Below are 16309 nucleotides of genomic sequence, written 5' to 3' on the forward strand. Positions count from 1 at the left end.
AGCAGTTTTTAACTCCGAAATAGTTCTGGGTGGAGGTTGGCGTATCGCAATAGCCGCCCTCCCAAAACCATCCCAAGCATGTTCAATGGGGTTAAGGTGAAGAGATTTGGCTGGCCAATCCATTCGATGAATATCTTCGCTTTCCAAATACTTTCCAATTAGGACAGCCCTATGTGATCGAGCAATGTTGTCGATAAAAATAAATTCACGGCTTAAAACACCCCTGAAAAGACGCATATGGGGTTTTAGGGTACCCTGCCTGTACATCTGGGCATTCACGGAACCAGTGTCAAGCACATGGAGGGGTGTGCGGTTCCCTTGCATGATTCCTGCCAAAACCATCACTCCTCCACCAACCTAGTGCTCCCTTTCCATGATGTCGCTGCGATAGTATCTGGTCCTAGGTTCCCTCCATATAAATATTTGCCGAGAATCAAGTTGTAGACTGAATCTGGACTCCTCCGTGATGAGAACATTAGACAATTGTAGCTGTGTCTAGTGTTAGTGCTGTCTGTACAATTGTACATGATCTATTTTGCGGGAAGGATCGAGTAAGATGCAAATGGCGGGCTTCCTGGCACAGATCCCTCTTTCACCGAGCCTCCTGGTAACAGTCTTCCTTGAAACTAATGTCCTTTTGGCAACAGCGAGGTCCCTAGACAGTTGTGTCGCTGTAGACGTCCTCTGGGGTTTGGCTGTAGGTAACAAATACTGATCTTTATCGGGCGTTGTGCTCTCGGACGACCTTGCCCTGGTCGTCTGGACACTGTCCCACTGCTTTTAAACTGACTCCACAAATTTGAAACAACGCTTGGAGTTACACCTAATCCTCCTAGCAACCTGAGCTTGCAACAGTCCTTCCTCAAGTATACCCACAATTCTGCACCTCATACCTTTGTCTAAACGATGATGCTCACTCCATTCACCTAAAAATCAACAAAAAACAACAAGATTATTCAAGAAACACAATACAAATCGCTACTGTGTTGTAGGGTGGAATGAGCTGAGCAGCTGGCAGCAGACTTTTATACAAATCCCTTGATGCCTTAAAAACGCAAACAAGAATACGTAAACTCATCTCAGCGACACCAGAGCCATAGTGCCATTATATGGCAACCAACTGTTCAGGTTTTATGGGTTATTTTCCAAGAAATGTGTGAAAACGCCGTCCATCTCTTAATTTTGTCAACCAGTGTATAAACATATCACCTATTAAAAAATTTTTTTGTAGGGAAAATTTTTTGAAGAACAGTATTTATAGAAAATATCTTTTTGATTTGAAGAATTTTCAGTTCAATTTTGAACAGTTCAAATCCCTTAACATTAGCGCCTAAGGCGAAGTCACCGTAGATTCCGCAATTAAAGGCGGATTTTTGGCGGAGAAATTCGAAGTATTTTATGTTTCTACATAAAGATATGAGTTAACAATTTTTTCTTCTTTTCTTTTTTTTTCTTTGATAATAAAAATAGTTTTTTTAAGTTGCCATTTCATTGTTTCGTGTTTATTTTGGAAGTACATTTCTTCATTTTTAAAATTATTTTTTTGGGATTAGGGTAAAAACAAACGATTTTTATTTATTTTATTTTATTTTATTATTATTATTTTTTTCTGACATAATGTATTTATTTAAATGAACTTATTATGTTCCATTCTTTTTTTTCTTTCTGAAAGCGAATTAAGTTTTTGTCTAATAGATTGGACAGGTACTTGTAAAAAAATTATGGTGATATTATGATGAAAATTTGTGTATACAACAACATGACGAAAGGTGTATTAAAAATTAGCCAAATAAATTGAATGTATAGTGGATAGTCATAGCGTTGTGACACATCAATTATTTTTGGAATTTAAATTCCCATCAAAATATTAAATCATTAACCATCATATTTGAAACTCTGAGGCAAATAACTTACCATTTTACAACAATTTATTAAATTTTAACTTGGATATATAATTGACATCATCTTCACATTTAGCACATAATAGGAACTCATTAATAACAGATTCGAATCATTAATATCAATGCATTTCTAAATCGCGAAGTTGAGATGCGACGATCACAACTTTTTTCACTCAATAAATTCACCATCACAAATTAACGCATATTTACTCTTCTGCGTGGCGGAGTAGAAGTAATCAGTAGTTTTATCACGAAAACAGTCTGTAGATAAAAAAATGGTGAATATTTCTTTTAGTTCCTATGAACTATGAAGCACACACTTCCTGATGATGCGGCTGAATGCGTTGGGATTTTTGTTGAACAAGCCGCGAGATATTTTTCATTTTATCTTCATTTGGTTGAGTTCAACAAAAACGAAATAGGTGTTTCCTTTCCTATTACACAATGCAGTTCAGTTGCAATTTTTCTTCCAAATGAGCCGGAATGCAGAACAAAAGAGCATGGAGTCCATGTTGAAGCCGGTAAATTTCAGGATGAGGAGGAATGTGATTAGAAATGAAAATATATTACATAATGCAGTTCTTGGTTACGATATATTTCTTGGGTAAATTTCATTTGTGATTAAACACTGTTACCGTAATATTTTATAGTATCACAGTATATTTTTTTCTTTTTCTCCTATGTCGGCTCCAGCCATTTTTGCACAATTTTGGGGAAGGACGCTTTTTTGAGAGCATCTTGAATGTAAAAAGTTCAACCGCCAACTGAACAGATAAATCAGCTCAGCAAACAAAACGGCAAGGTGACGCTACAGCTCAAATTATCCAATCGGATATCACGCATTCAATTCTGAAAGTTTTCCACACCCTATTCCTGACGTCATTTTAGATCATCATCTTTCCGTTATGTAATGCACAACACACGCAAGCTGGTGCTGCCATCTAGTTACATTTATGGAGTGTTAAAGATCAAAAAATATAATATAAAAATGAGATCTTTAACAGTACTACTACTTTGTTCTTTTATTATTTTTTACTAGCCGCCTTCGGCGACCAGTTGTTCCCCCTTTTTACGCCATTCGCCTTTTTGCGCCAGAGTTGCCGCCTTCGGCGGCTACTTAGAAAATTTAGCGACGGTATTAATCAATGTTTTTCGCTTTTTTCTCAATATTATCATTCGCCTTTTTACACCGATGTTGCCGCCTTCGGCGGCTGCTTAAACAAATTTCGTGGCGGTATCAATCAATCTATATCTGTCTATATCATTAGTAGTTTGAGTAAAATATTTTCTAGATCTATCTCCAGTTCTGTCGTTTGGAATATTTTTAAAAGAGGGGGAGACACAAACGACGTACTCTTGTGTGTGGGAGGGAGGGGCACTGACACCCCGTTGAAATTCCTTAAATGACGGGCATGCCTCTTTCTTGCTGACCATCTACTATATCGACCTCTACATTTGTCTATCTATCAAGCTATACGATCTGTGCATATCTACCTCCTGACAGTACAATCTTTTTTTATTTATATAAGTATTAATTCGAAAACAAAATCATTTTTTGTCCACTCAACTTCTATCTATCTCTGTATCTACCTAACCTAACCGCCAATTCGTAACAGAAACGAAGATCAAGCAAAAAATCGCGGGCTTTATTTATTTAATCAAAATAGCCCGCAAAAAAAGGCTCTATGTTCCCCGTAGTGTTCAAAAAGTAGCGCTTGCAAAAAAAAAAAAAACCTAAAAAAAAGGTGAAGAGAAGGCAAACGATTTCAGTTGGATCACGTGATGAGGTAAGCTCGGAACTCAGCCAGCAAGCGAACAGCTCGCGTTGTGTTCTGCCATTAAAAGAATTGTTAAAAAGAAACTATTGCGTAGTTTTCAAAACTTTTTTCTTCTGAAGGGGGCAGAATGTGTTTACTATTACCAACTAAAATTTTAGAATTGAGGGTTCAATACTTTTTGCAGGATGGGTTTCGAAAAAAATTAAACCCAGAAAAAAATTCAAAATAAAGGTTTTTTCAAAAATTTATGAAAAATACAAAAATTGCGCTATCTTCAAAATTTTTTCATTCATCATATTTAAAATTAAATTTCCTACACTCTAGTACAAAAAATATTTGTGTGGTTCGATTGGTTCGGGGTCTGTGAGGTAAAAAGTACTAAAAAGTGCAAAAAAACACATAAAACATTAAATAACTATTTTTCTAATTAAAATTTCAAAAATCAAAGCCCGAGGTGCACATTTTCGGCAAAAACTGCACCTGTGTACCAAATTTCATCTTTCTAGGCCTTACCGTTTTCCCAGGATGCGCGCCACAAACACACACACACACACACACAAACATCTTGTTTTATTATATGTATAGATGCATCTTTTTCTTCCGATGAGCAAGGAATATTTCATTTCTTGAAATCAGGTTAAAATGTTAAAAAGTTATGTTTAAAAATAATATGCGATTTTAGTTAATTTGGAGAATATTGATCAGATACTAGAAAGTCGATAATGTTATTCGGGGAAAGTAGGCTCATTTAGTTTTGGGTTATTTAGTAGTTTAGTTAGTTGTTACTAAAGAGTGCTTAACATTAAATGCTGAACACTTACGGAATCCGAAGTCTGCAGCTTTGCCCTTGTTTGGGATCATCAATCTAGAATATCCATAACAGAGCTGAAGACAGCAGCTCTGTCAGACACCTCTCATAAAAACTGAGATTACCTTCATTCTGGTTGCTAAATTTGAGTTTTGAAGACCTGAGAGGGGGGAAAAGGACTCTAAGAGGGACCCCAAACATGCGGCAGCTCCGTCTTTTAATGCAAAACATTTCCCCTAATAGCACAGTGACTAAATTTGGATCTTTGTGTGACTTCCACTTAACAGTCCCCATCGTGACGTCACGAAAAATGATTCTTAACTCATCAACAGGTTGCAGCAACTTACGAATGTCAATCACAAAGTGACGTTGTTGTGACGTCTACTCCATGTACCCGATCACACATTAATTGTTGGATCAAAGTCTCAGTAAAGTCACAGTGAATTTTTAACAAATGTATCACAACGTAACTTCTGTGAATTGTCCCAATTCTGCCACTTTGTTACTGTGACTCGCCCTGACGACTCTGTTCCTCTACATGTAACTTCAGCTATTATATTCATGCGTTTGGAATGCAAAAAGAATTTTATAGGGAAGTTTTATGGTAACATTAAAACATTAATATTAAGTACAGTGTTCAAGTAATTAATTATTAAAATGTATGATATTTATAGCTTTTTTTAATGAACTTGAACGGGATATATTTAATTTTTCTCACGGTTTTCGTTTTAGATTGTACTAAATCAACAAAACGTTGGACTTGCTCAAGAGTTTAGAAGACTTTTTCCAGTTTCAAACTCTTGGATTTTGATATCGGTTGAAGATAACAGTTTGGCTGACGCATAAAATGGGTTTTTCTGTAGTGGTGTTATGGTGAAGTTCTCATATTTTTTAATGTTTTGTAAAAATATTTAGGTTTATAGTTAAAGTAAGAAATAAATACCTTTGTGCAGAGAATTAAAAGGAAGTAGCCAACGTTTTGTAGCACAAAATTACAGATAACTGCGGACACGTGTTTCAAGGTTTGAAGGAACCCCTTTTACATTGCAAAATAGTGAAGTTTTGGATGCAAAGGATCTTTACCTACGTCCAAAAACTCACGATTTTTCATCGAAAATTTTTCCTCGAAACCACGAAACACATGTCTACAGTAATCGTTAATTTTGTACTGCAAAACGTTAGTTACTTCCTTTTATAATGAAGGTGTTTAATACACCTTTTTTTAAAAATAATAAATGATATTTTAAGAAAGTGATTGAAATTTCCTCCATAAGAGATTGGAAAACAAAGAGAAACGGTCAAAGGATAAGAACTTTTGCCTGATGAATTTTCACAGATAAGTAGGGCGGAAATTTTCCAGGCAAATATTTTGAGTTTTAGATGATTTGTTTAACAGAGTTGATTTGAGAAATAAATAGCGAATCTGAAATTCAACTGAAAATTAATAAGAAATGAAATTATCGAATAAAATTTATTAACATATTAAGTTCCAAGATTACTGCGAAAGTATTCGCAAGTAAATTTTTGCGAAACACGGCAATACGAGTTTTAATCGCTACAGTTCGTTAAGCTTCTAACAATCCTTATCCATTTCTAGGAATCTACAGTGGTGGACAAAATAATAGATTCATTTTTTTTTCTTTTGTTTTAATTACAACATGACTCAGTTTAAATTATATTTATTGAAGTAAAGATGAATAGTTGAAGAGTTAGTTCTAAAATTAGTACATCTTATCAATTAAATTTAAAAAATTATAAAATTAGAAAAATTGAAAATTTAATATTTTATCATTAAGTGAAACTTGGACAAAAGTATAAACTCAGAGGTAAAAAATCCAGGATTACGAGAACGTTTCGTAAGAAAATGTTAATTTAACGCCATAGAATGAATAAATGTTGCCATCAGTAATTGCTAAAAGTTTTGTTTTTGGAAATTAATGAGAAACATATAAATGCACCGTTGGACAAAATTATAAACTCATTTTTTTTTTTCATTTTTTCAATCCCAATTTAACTCCGTTAAAAAACTTTTTGTTCAGAACACAGAATTTAAATTGTTTCAAAAAATCATGAAAAAATGAGAAATATTTTAATAAGAAATATATGTCCTAGTTTATTTCCAGGAAGAAACAACGAAATATTAGTGGTGCTGGTGAGGACGATGATGATTAATTATAATAATTAAAATAATAATAATAATAATAATAATAATAATAATAATAATAATAATAATAATAATAATAATAATAATAATAATAATAATAATAATAATAATAATTGAAGTAAATTTTCTAAAAAACAATTCAAAAGCAAGTTTGATTCTCTTCAGTTTATTTTTATTATTGAAAAACTACCAAATTTTAAGTCATACGGAGAAATTCGCATGAATATTCCTCGTAAATTTCATTCTTTTAATCCTCTACTGTTTTTGAACAGTTTCCTCTTCTTTAAAGTGTTCAGTTATTTTAAAAATATTATAGTTTGTCTAATACATAACATTTCAACATACTGCTTCTGATATTCCAAAGTGGTACTCAAACCAAAATATCTTTTATTACGCTTGCCACTTTGAAACATAAATATTTTTGATAATTCCTTTATTATTCTTTGTATTACAGTCGAACTAGCTTAAAACGAGCCCTGCTTTAACGAGAACCTGGGTTTAACGATAAATTCAGGATTACTTGGTTGGTAAAATGTTAAGCCTACGGGAGCATAACTCGCTCCTAACGAGTAAAACCCGTTTAAAGCGGGTAATATTTTTGGATTCATAAAATTTCTGTTGACTTCCAGTTCAGTTTATCCTTTCTCGGAAAAATTATTTAGCTTTCCCAAGTCAACCGAAAACTAGTAATGAATCAGAAAGCCTGAACAAGTGGTTACTGCACTTTTTTTTAATTTGTGGAGTAAAGAAGTATTTGAAAAATATTTGTCGAGTAGTTTGATGCCAACGTTATCACTTCCGAGGTTATTGCAGCTCTAATTCAAATTAGAGCAAATGAAAACAGTCACGAAAGCGATAACGATAATGACAAATGTGAAGAATTTCAAGCTGAAACACGCTCAACATAGTGAATGGCTTTTGATGTGCAGAAAAGCTTCAAAGGGGTGCAAAGATAATAATTTTCAAGACATGAGCATTTTTTGAAAATCAGTAAAGCAAGAAAGAGACAATAAGACCAGTGCAAAGCATATTATCTACCTTTTTTTTTGGCATTGTACAGAAATAAAAATCACACAAAGCAAACATGTTCAATTTTTTTACGATTTTTTCTCAAACCCGTTTATTAAGAGCACTCGGTTACAACAAGCAAATATCGCGGATCCTTCGCATCCATTACAAGCGAGTTTGACTGTATTTGTTTTCGTTACTTTTTACTTATTGTGTGGTTTTAAAGCTTTTTATTTCCTAGGTTTTCAAAGATGGTTCTGCAAAGAAATTCCTTATGCTTCACATATCATCAAGAAGTTTAGAAAATGTTTCTGCGTATTCTTTCGAAACTTTATCCAGCAAACTGGTCACCTGCAGTAAATTACACGATATCTGAACTGCTCAGCTGAAAAAGTTTTTTATCCTGTGAATGATTTGTGACACACTCCATTTTACCTCGTTTTATTTTAAGACATTTGCGTTTGAAGAAAATTTTTAAATGGAAATTGACAACATATTATTTACAAAGCACAACAAAAATGTCATGTTTATAATGCGAAGATATTGAAGAAAAGCATTGTTTTGAGAATATTATGTTCCTATAAATATTCATGATATTTATGCAATTTATTCAACAGTAGTCCGATTTGTGTCCATCCTTTTCAATTTTAAATTTGATTACTCAATTAGTGGTGTTGAAACGGCTTTTTGATTTGTTAAATCTGTTCCTCAGAGCCAGAGTAGCATTAGTCCAAAAAAGGCGATTTCAGGTTATTACTGCATTGTATACAGAATCCTATTTCATATTCAGCCATAACAACGGAATTCTATATTTTAAAAAAATATTCCTTTATAATTATTTATTAGTGTTATGAGAGTTTGAGTCCAAACCTTAGTACGATCTACACAAACGTTTTTACATTCTCCTTCAAAGTAGTGATAATGTGACTTACTTTAGTCTGACTTTGAGGTACAGAAGCTAAACAAAAAAAAGTTAAAATCTGAAAAGACAATGATGTATGAGACTCAGTTTAGGGCAACTTATCATATTTTTTTTAATTACATTAAAAAATAATTCAAGGTATGAAATTGATGCACTACTAAGTTTGAAAATTGCAACACTAAAACAAGATTTACGAAAACAATTTAAATGTGCGTGCAATGAATTTTGGTATGAAATTTTAAAAAACTCACACAGAATAATGCAAAGGTATAGAATTTGGTACGAAATTTAAAACAAAACATACACAGAGTGATACAAAGTTACAGAATTCAATACCTTTTGCATTCAGTGCCCTCTATACATTCTCCTTACTGGTCATACTTACTAGTTTTGAACGTATATTTTTGTTTAACACTTATAAATATCAGGGGTTTTTTTCTATTAGGTTAGCAAATAGATATACGATTCGGACTTTTGGTGTTGAAATTTTCATTGACAACAATGTCATAATGTTTCTTCAGTCTTTCAGTTTTATAATGTGCATTGTTAAATTTAAATGAAATACTCAATTTTTCATTGAATAAAATTTTCGTCTTAAATTTTTACTTCAAAAAATATTTATTTTAAGGATGAAAAGATCTTTTTTAGGTGTTAAAAATCTTGCTCTTTATTAAATGCTAAAATATCTAAAAATCACCCATTTTTCACAACATAAAATGATTAATGTGATATTATAACCATTTTTATTTTAAAGACTATTTCACACCAAGCATTTCTCATTTTAAAAAAATATTTGCATATTTTCATCAACATTTTCCTTTACTTGCAGGTTGAAGAGAAAATAATTCAGCACACGAAGAATTGGATGAGATTACTCCAAAGTGACATAGAGAGAGAGAAGGGAAAAAAACCCTGTTGAATTCCATTCAAAACATTCATGGAAAATTTCACATGATTTTAGGATGCATAATGCATCAACTTTAGTTTTTGTCATGAAATAGAAGTTTGCATGAGATACTAAGTGATATTGTTAGATTAATTATATTTCCTCACTAAAAATGAATTTCGAAGGATTTAAAACAATACAAATGGATTTTTCCAATGCATTTCTAAAGTATTTTATTCAAACGGAGATTTCTTTCTTAACAAAACAATTTACCGGTAAAGATGTTTCATATTGCCCCCCCCCCCGGCAAATTCTTTGTCACCCCATGTGGTTGGGCTATATTAAAATATCAGGAAGCCCTAGGTAGAACATTTTTTTCGTATCCCGCCGTTAGTCAAAACTTACAACTTTAGCTATTGGCAAAAATAGTTTTAGCTATTTGAGCAGTAGGCAACAATCTAGTTAACCTATTCAGAAATCAAGCCTTGCCAAAAGAGGAAAGTGAAATTATTCCGCAAAATGTCGGAATTTTGCATTCTAATTAGATGCATTTTAATTCATTCTGACCTTCCTTCTCTTAAACAATGCAACATATAACTGACTTTAAAAAAAAGCAATTTACTTTTTTTAACATTTTCTTCCAAACTCACAAACTCACACCGTTATATATGAGGTTCAACTCCGATATATATATATATATATATATATATATATATATATATATATATATATATATGAAGCACCGTTTATACGTTTCTCTTTTATACGTTTTTATCAGTTATACGTTTTTAAAATTGGTCCCTGCAAAGTCACACATTAACCTATATCTATTATACGTTTTTTTGTTTGTACGCTTTTTTCAGACAGTCCGTTCAAAAACGTATAAACGGTGCTTCACTGTATATATATATATATATATATATACTCGATTAAAATGCAAGAAACCGACACATTCATTGAATGCCTTATAAATAAGATATAACGGTAAAATAGATTGAACTTGAATAAAGATGCTATTTTTTAAGGACAAGTTCTGGCTCATTTACAAAATGTGGCTTAAAAGTTCGGTGGACGGGTTGATATCTCCTAAACAATGCTACATAAAAATGCGTTCTAGTGCATACGCAGAATTTATACGGACTAATTTACTCCTTTGAACTCTTACTCATTGAAATTATTCTCAAGTTATCGAACGGAAAACCAGGCATTTAATATTTTGACCATAACAGAGAGTTGAAATCTAATAATAATAAGTCTTTGGTGAATCTGTTCAAAATATCGAAGAATTGCTTTAAAACATTTCGAAAGATAGGATTTTTTTTTTCTTTTTTTTTTTTTTTTTTTTCGAGTCGGTGATCACGAAAAATGTTCTATGTTTTTTTGAGATTTTAGCTTGCATGCTTTTGTGTGCATTTCAGAAAAGCTAATACATTCATACTATTTATATTACCCTTTAGTTTCGTGAGAAAACCTCTATTATTTATATAGTTGCTGTTTTTTTTTTAATTGGGCTTAAGTGACCTGATCGGTAAAGCCTCGAACACGTAACTGTGAAGTCTCGGGTTCGATGATAGCCAGACGAAAATCCTTCGTGTTTGTTAATGGTGACGGGGCAGGTTAAATATATCGTCGCCTCAGAGCAACAGAAGGATATCTTAGTGTTATTCTTGGGGTTAGATGTCTTACTGTTTCTCAGAGGCGACGATACGTTAATGGTTTCAAAGTCTTCCAAGTGTCCATTCCAAATAAATATTTCTGGGGATGCTGGATCAGGGGTTGCTCGATCTCTGGTCTAGATCAAAAAGCAGAGCTGACTTCAGGGCACCGTCCATCCGGTTAAATCACGTTTTGTGGTAGGTACGAGGGACCATGGACTGTAATGTGTGTAATGTTATATTGAAATATTTTATAAATATGGTAATTAACTAATAGCAGCAATTTTTCTTTCATCAGATCGCTATAGCTGTGATAAATGCGAACGAATTTTCACATCGAAGCTGGCATTCAACAACCACAAGCTACGTCACAAGCCCGAAGGCCCCGAGAAGCGACATCAATGCGACGTCTGCTCCTATTCCACGAACTATTCCAGTCACTTGCGTCAGCATAAATTCACGCACAGTGGTGAACGTCCCTACAAATGCACAGAATGTCCTGCAGGCTTCATTCAGAACTCGCTTCTGCGCAAACATATGCGTACTCACGAACGCAAAGAAGCGAAAGAGACAGGTCTCAGTTGCGATCGCTGTCCAGAAAGCTTCGTGGACCTGAAGAAGCTGTTGCGCCATTCCAAGGAACATAAGCGAGAGGAAAAGCCTTACAAGTGCACAACTTGCTTTAAAAGGTTCTCAAAATCGTCTTACCTCAAGAAACACGAGAAAAAGCACTCCAAACCAGACAAAAGCCCCTCGCCAAGTCCTACAGAGTGATATTTGTATTTGAAGGCGAAGGAAAAAAATGGTGCGCGTATTTGGTATTTGTAACTTTTCACCTCACCAAGTCTCTTGGAATAATATTTACAGTTGAATGCAAAGGAAAGAAAATTGGTGCGCGTATTTTGTATACTTGTAGCTCCTGACTAAGTCTCTTGGAATGATATCTGCATTTGAAAGCAAAGGAAAAGAAAAATGGTGCGCGCATTTTTTCTGCAGTTTCTCAATAAGTCTCTCAGAATGATATCTGCATTTGAAAGCAAATGAAAAGAAAAATGGTGCGCGCATTTTGTACTGTATTTTCTCACCAAGTCTCTCAGAATGATATCTGCATTTGAAAGCAAAGGAAAAGAAAAATGGTGCGCGTATTTTGTACTTTTCCGTACGCATATTTTTGTCGCGAAGTACAGGCAAGATTACATACACTAAAGCTCAACTTTCTCTCATGGAAATCGTTAAACCTTTTGTATATGATGATCAGTAAGCTGGAATAATGCACTACGTGGAAAAATGAATTGTTCATTAATAGTCTCTTTTCTTCAGGATTCAAGAAGCGACCCTGAATAATTCAAGTCTTTAAAAGCAATCTTTCAGTTTGGTTAACTAACTAACCTATGCTCTAAATGTTGAAAAAATGAAGAACTGCACGGCTCAATTAGATAATCATTTCTTGTTGTCAAATCACCTTTTTTACATTTCAATTTTGCATTTTACTTCACTGTTCGTTTGACTAACTTACCTATGCTTGAAATATTGAGAAAATGAAGAAGTGCACGTGCACGGCTCAATTATATAATCATGTTCCTGTTGTCAAATCACCGTTTTTTAGATTTCAATTTTGCATTTTACTTCACTGTTGGTTTGACTAACTTAGCTAAGCTTGAAATGTTGAGAAAATGAAGAAGTGCACGGCTCAATTATATAATCATGTTTTTGTTGTCAAATCACCTTTTTTATGTTTCTATTTTGCATTTTACTTCACAGTTCGTTTGACTAACTTACATATGCTTGAAATGTTGAGAAAATGAAGAAATGCACGGCTCAATTCATGCTCTTGTTGTAAAATCACCTTTTTCACCATTCAGTTTTGCATTTTACTTCAGTTTATTTTAAGATTTTGTAAGTAGTTCCGCTTCATGCAATGGAATTAGAAATATTATAATGTAATGTAGTTTTGTATTAAAAATTTTACACCTACATTCTATATTTAACAAATTTCTTGAAATTAATGGAATCTTGGATTATAAATTTGGAATATATATGTTTATCAATGAGTAACACACACACACACACACACACACACACACACACAAATGCAAGTATACATGTATGTATATATTGTACATATGTTACTGTTAAAGTATGAAATCCGTTATTTTATAGAATACCTAGTTATTTCATGGAACAACTGATCGTGTCCGTTAAAGTGTGAAACTCTCTTGTATTTCATGGTTTAACTAATTATTTCATAGAATAACGTTCTGCAGCCCATTAAAGTGTAAAATAATCTATGTCATATATCTTGCACGACAAAAACATTTACCTTCCACCCCTACTGCATTTATAAAGTATTCCAGACCATAGAGAGAGAACTGGTTTAGCGCGTTAGGTTTTGTTTTAGAAATAATGTTCTTTGTAATTTCAAGGGTCATTTTAGTAATCTTTGTTGTAACAAATGATTTTATAGTGCGTTTCCATAGATACCATTTATACACTGCATAAATTAGATAAATTGCTTCTTTTTCATTTAGCTAGTTATTTCATTTTAGATTAATTGTTTATTTTACACACACACACACATGCTTATATATATAAATATATATATATATATATATATATATATATATATGCAACCAACTTTCCGTAACAGCAGTGAGACTGTTAAAGTTCAACACTCTGCGTATGGATTTTTTTCTTAGTGCAGTTTTCATCAGTGTAGGATCTGAGTCACAAACAAAGATATTTATTCATGCAAAGCTTGACGAATTTCAGCACACTAATCACACATACATAGTTCAACTTTATTAATTGAGAAAAAATACGTAATATGTTTTCAAAGTCTAATCATAATAACAAATTGACACAATTATGTAGTTCTTAAAACAATAAATGAGTTTATTTAAACAAATAGTCGCACTAAAGGATCTCTTTTCTTCAGTAAAAAAATCGCATGCATAAGGACATTCAACGCACAATAATAATATTTGTTCAAATATAGGAAGAAAAACGTAGTATTGTCCGTTTTTCACTAGTTGAGACTTGGCCACGCCCCCAACACGTGGTATCGGAAGATTCTATATGCGTCTTTTGGGGATGAGGCTTCAGACCAACACTGAGAAAGGTTGCAATTGGCCATCGTTATCGCGCTGTAAGAAGACAAGTGTTCTATAATTTTCTAAGAAATTACCTCCCACCTTCTTTCCCGAAAAAAAGGTGTGCTACTAAGACAATTGTTCGACTTAAAAGTATTTTAAGATTTGCAGTGTATTTCTATACGTTTTGGGTTAATTTATCATTGATTTTGCGAAGGAAATCCTAAACTTTCTGTCTTTCACGCTAAGTAAACATTTTCTGAAAACACGGTGAACAGTTGCATGTGAAATTGGAAGGAAAATTTTTCCTTCTATTCTGCTGAAACTTTCACAGCTCTCAAACGTGGGTTTTTCATAGGTATTCTAATTATAAATCTCTAATCGCATATTGTTAACTTTGCTGGTCAACCATTTCTCACCTTATTTTCGATCGATTTTCTTCTTTAAAGCGTTTATTAAATATTACACAGTGCTTAGGGATAAATGAACTACTTTTGCAATATTTTGAACTGTTTTACTTCGAATATAATGAAGAATTAATGCGTTTTCGAATTGTGTTTGTTGTTACTTTGCGAATACGAGTCATTTTTAAAATAATACGTAGATTTGTAAAGTGAACAAGCAAAAACTAATGCCAAAAGATTTTTTAACTATCACCGCATTGAAAAAATAACAACAAAAAAAAAAAAAAAGAAAGAAAGAAAACGACAGACGATAACTTTAATTTCGAATTTTTCTGAAAATATTTCTCTGTCACCTCATTTTTGGCCCATTTTAAACAGTCAATATTTTGTTAAAAAAAATGTTGAATTGATGTAATCATGTAGAGACAGTATGAAAAAGTATTGAACTACTATTTCGATTCCTAGGCACTTCATTTTTAACCATACACATTTAAAGCCTACGAACAATTTTGGAAGCCTCAGTAGGTAAGTTGCACTCTGTGTGACACATTTCAATACTTTAGTACTATTTTTTTTTCCAATATGGCTTTTATTCTTCAGAAATGAAAAAAGGAACAAAACAAAAATTAAAGCTTTTCACATGCCAATATGGTTATCTACAGAATAATTGAATAAGTGCCTGAAACATGTTACTGTTTTAACCTATTTATTTTTGTAAATACGAAAAAATATACATGCTTTTTTTATTCAAGTTTTTTCGATAACTCTAAAAGTAATTCAGTACTTCCAGTACTTTTACGGAACAGCGTTACGTGTGGGGATCATAAAATAGGCAAAAGTTTGTTGCCCCTATTCTAATACAGATCCGAACAAGGACGGACACAAGGGAGGGGCGATGGGGCGACCGCCCCTTCCTTGAGTCGAGATGCAGAACTCTTCCACGGCATGCCTTTGATACTGAAGTTGAAAATTGTTTTAGCCTATCTTCAATAGTTTGACGAAGCTCTTGCTGTCTGGAAAATGAAAGTGTAGCACATATCTTATTCTTAACACATTACTGATAGAGATCTGAACTTTGTATAGGAAGTATTTCAAAGTTCCAAAAACTCAATTTTAGAAGATTTTAGATGATATTAAATAGAGTTATAGGGTTCAAGGGCTCTTCCCAGAAAAGTTTTAAAAATTGAAGTCCCCCCCCCCAAAAAAAAAAGAGGAACTTTAATGGGACACCTTTGATGGCGTTAAGGTAAGGGATGGGGTTTGGTACACTCCTCCGCAATTTTGTAGAAAAGGAAGTCCCTCCCCTTCTCAAAATAACTGAAATGAGACGATCTTTCATGGTGTTTGGAAAGAGGGAGCGGAGGTTTGCGAATTTATAAAAGGGTAAGGGTGTGAAATCAATCGCTCCCTCCTTGAATAGTTTCTGGATCCGTCCTTGGCTCTGAATGTAAAATGCGTTATTTTTATCAAGAAACGTTGCTATAGTCAACCTATTCAGTTGTTCAACATATCCCACACTGGCAAGGAAACTGACTCAACCACAAGAAAAAAAAAGAGCAATGGAGAAAATTAAGGTTTGACGCAATAGTAATTTTAAGTGATTTAGTCTCAAGCATTACAATATGCGCAGTCAACTTATTATGTGATGTTTATTAATTAGTTTTTGAAGTATAGATACATCATAATGCATACTT

Source organism: Uloborus diversus, chromosome 2, assembly GCF_026930045.1.
Source record: "Uloborus diversus isolate 005 chromosome 2, Udiv.v.3.1, whole genome shotgun sequence".
Classification (NCBI taxonomy): Eukaryota; Metazoa; Arthropoda; class Arachnida; order Araneae; family Uloboridae; genus Uloborus; species Uloborus diversus.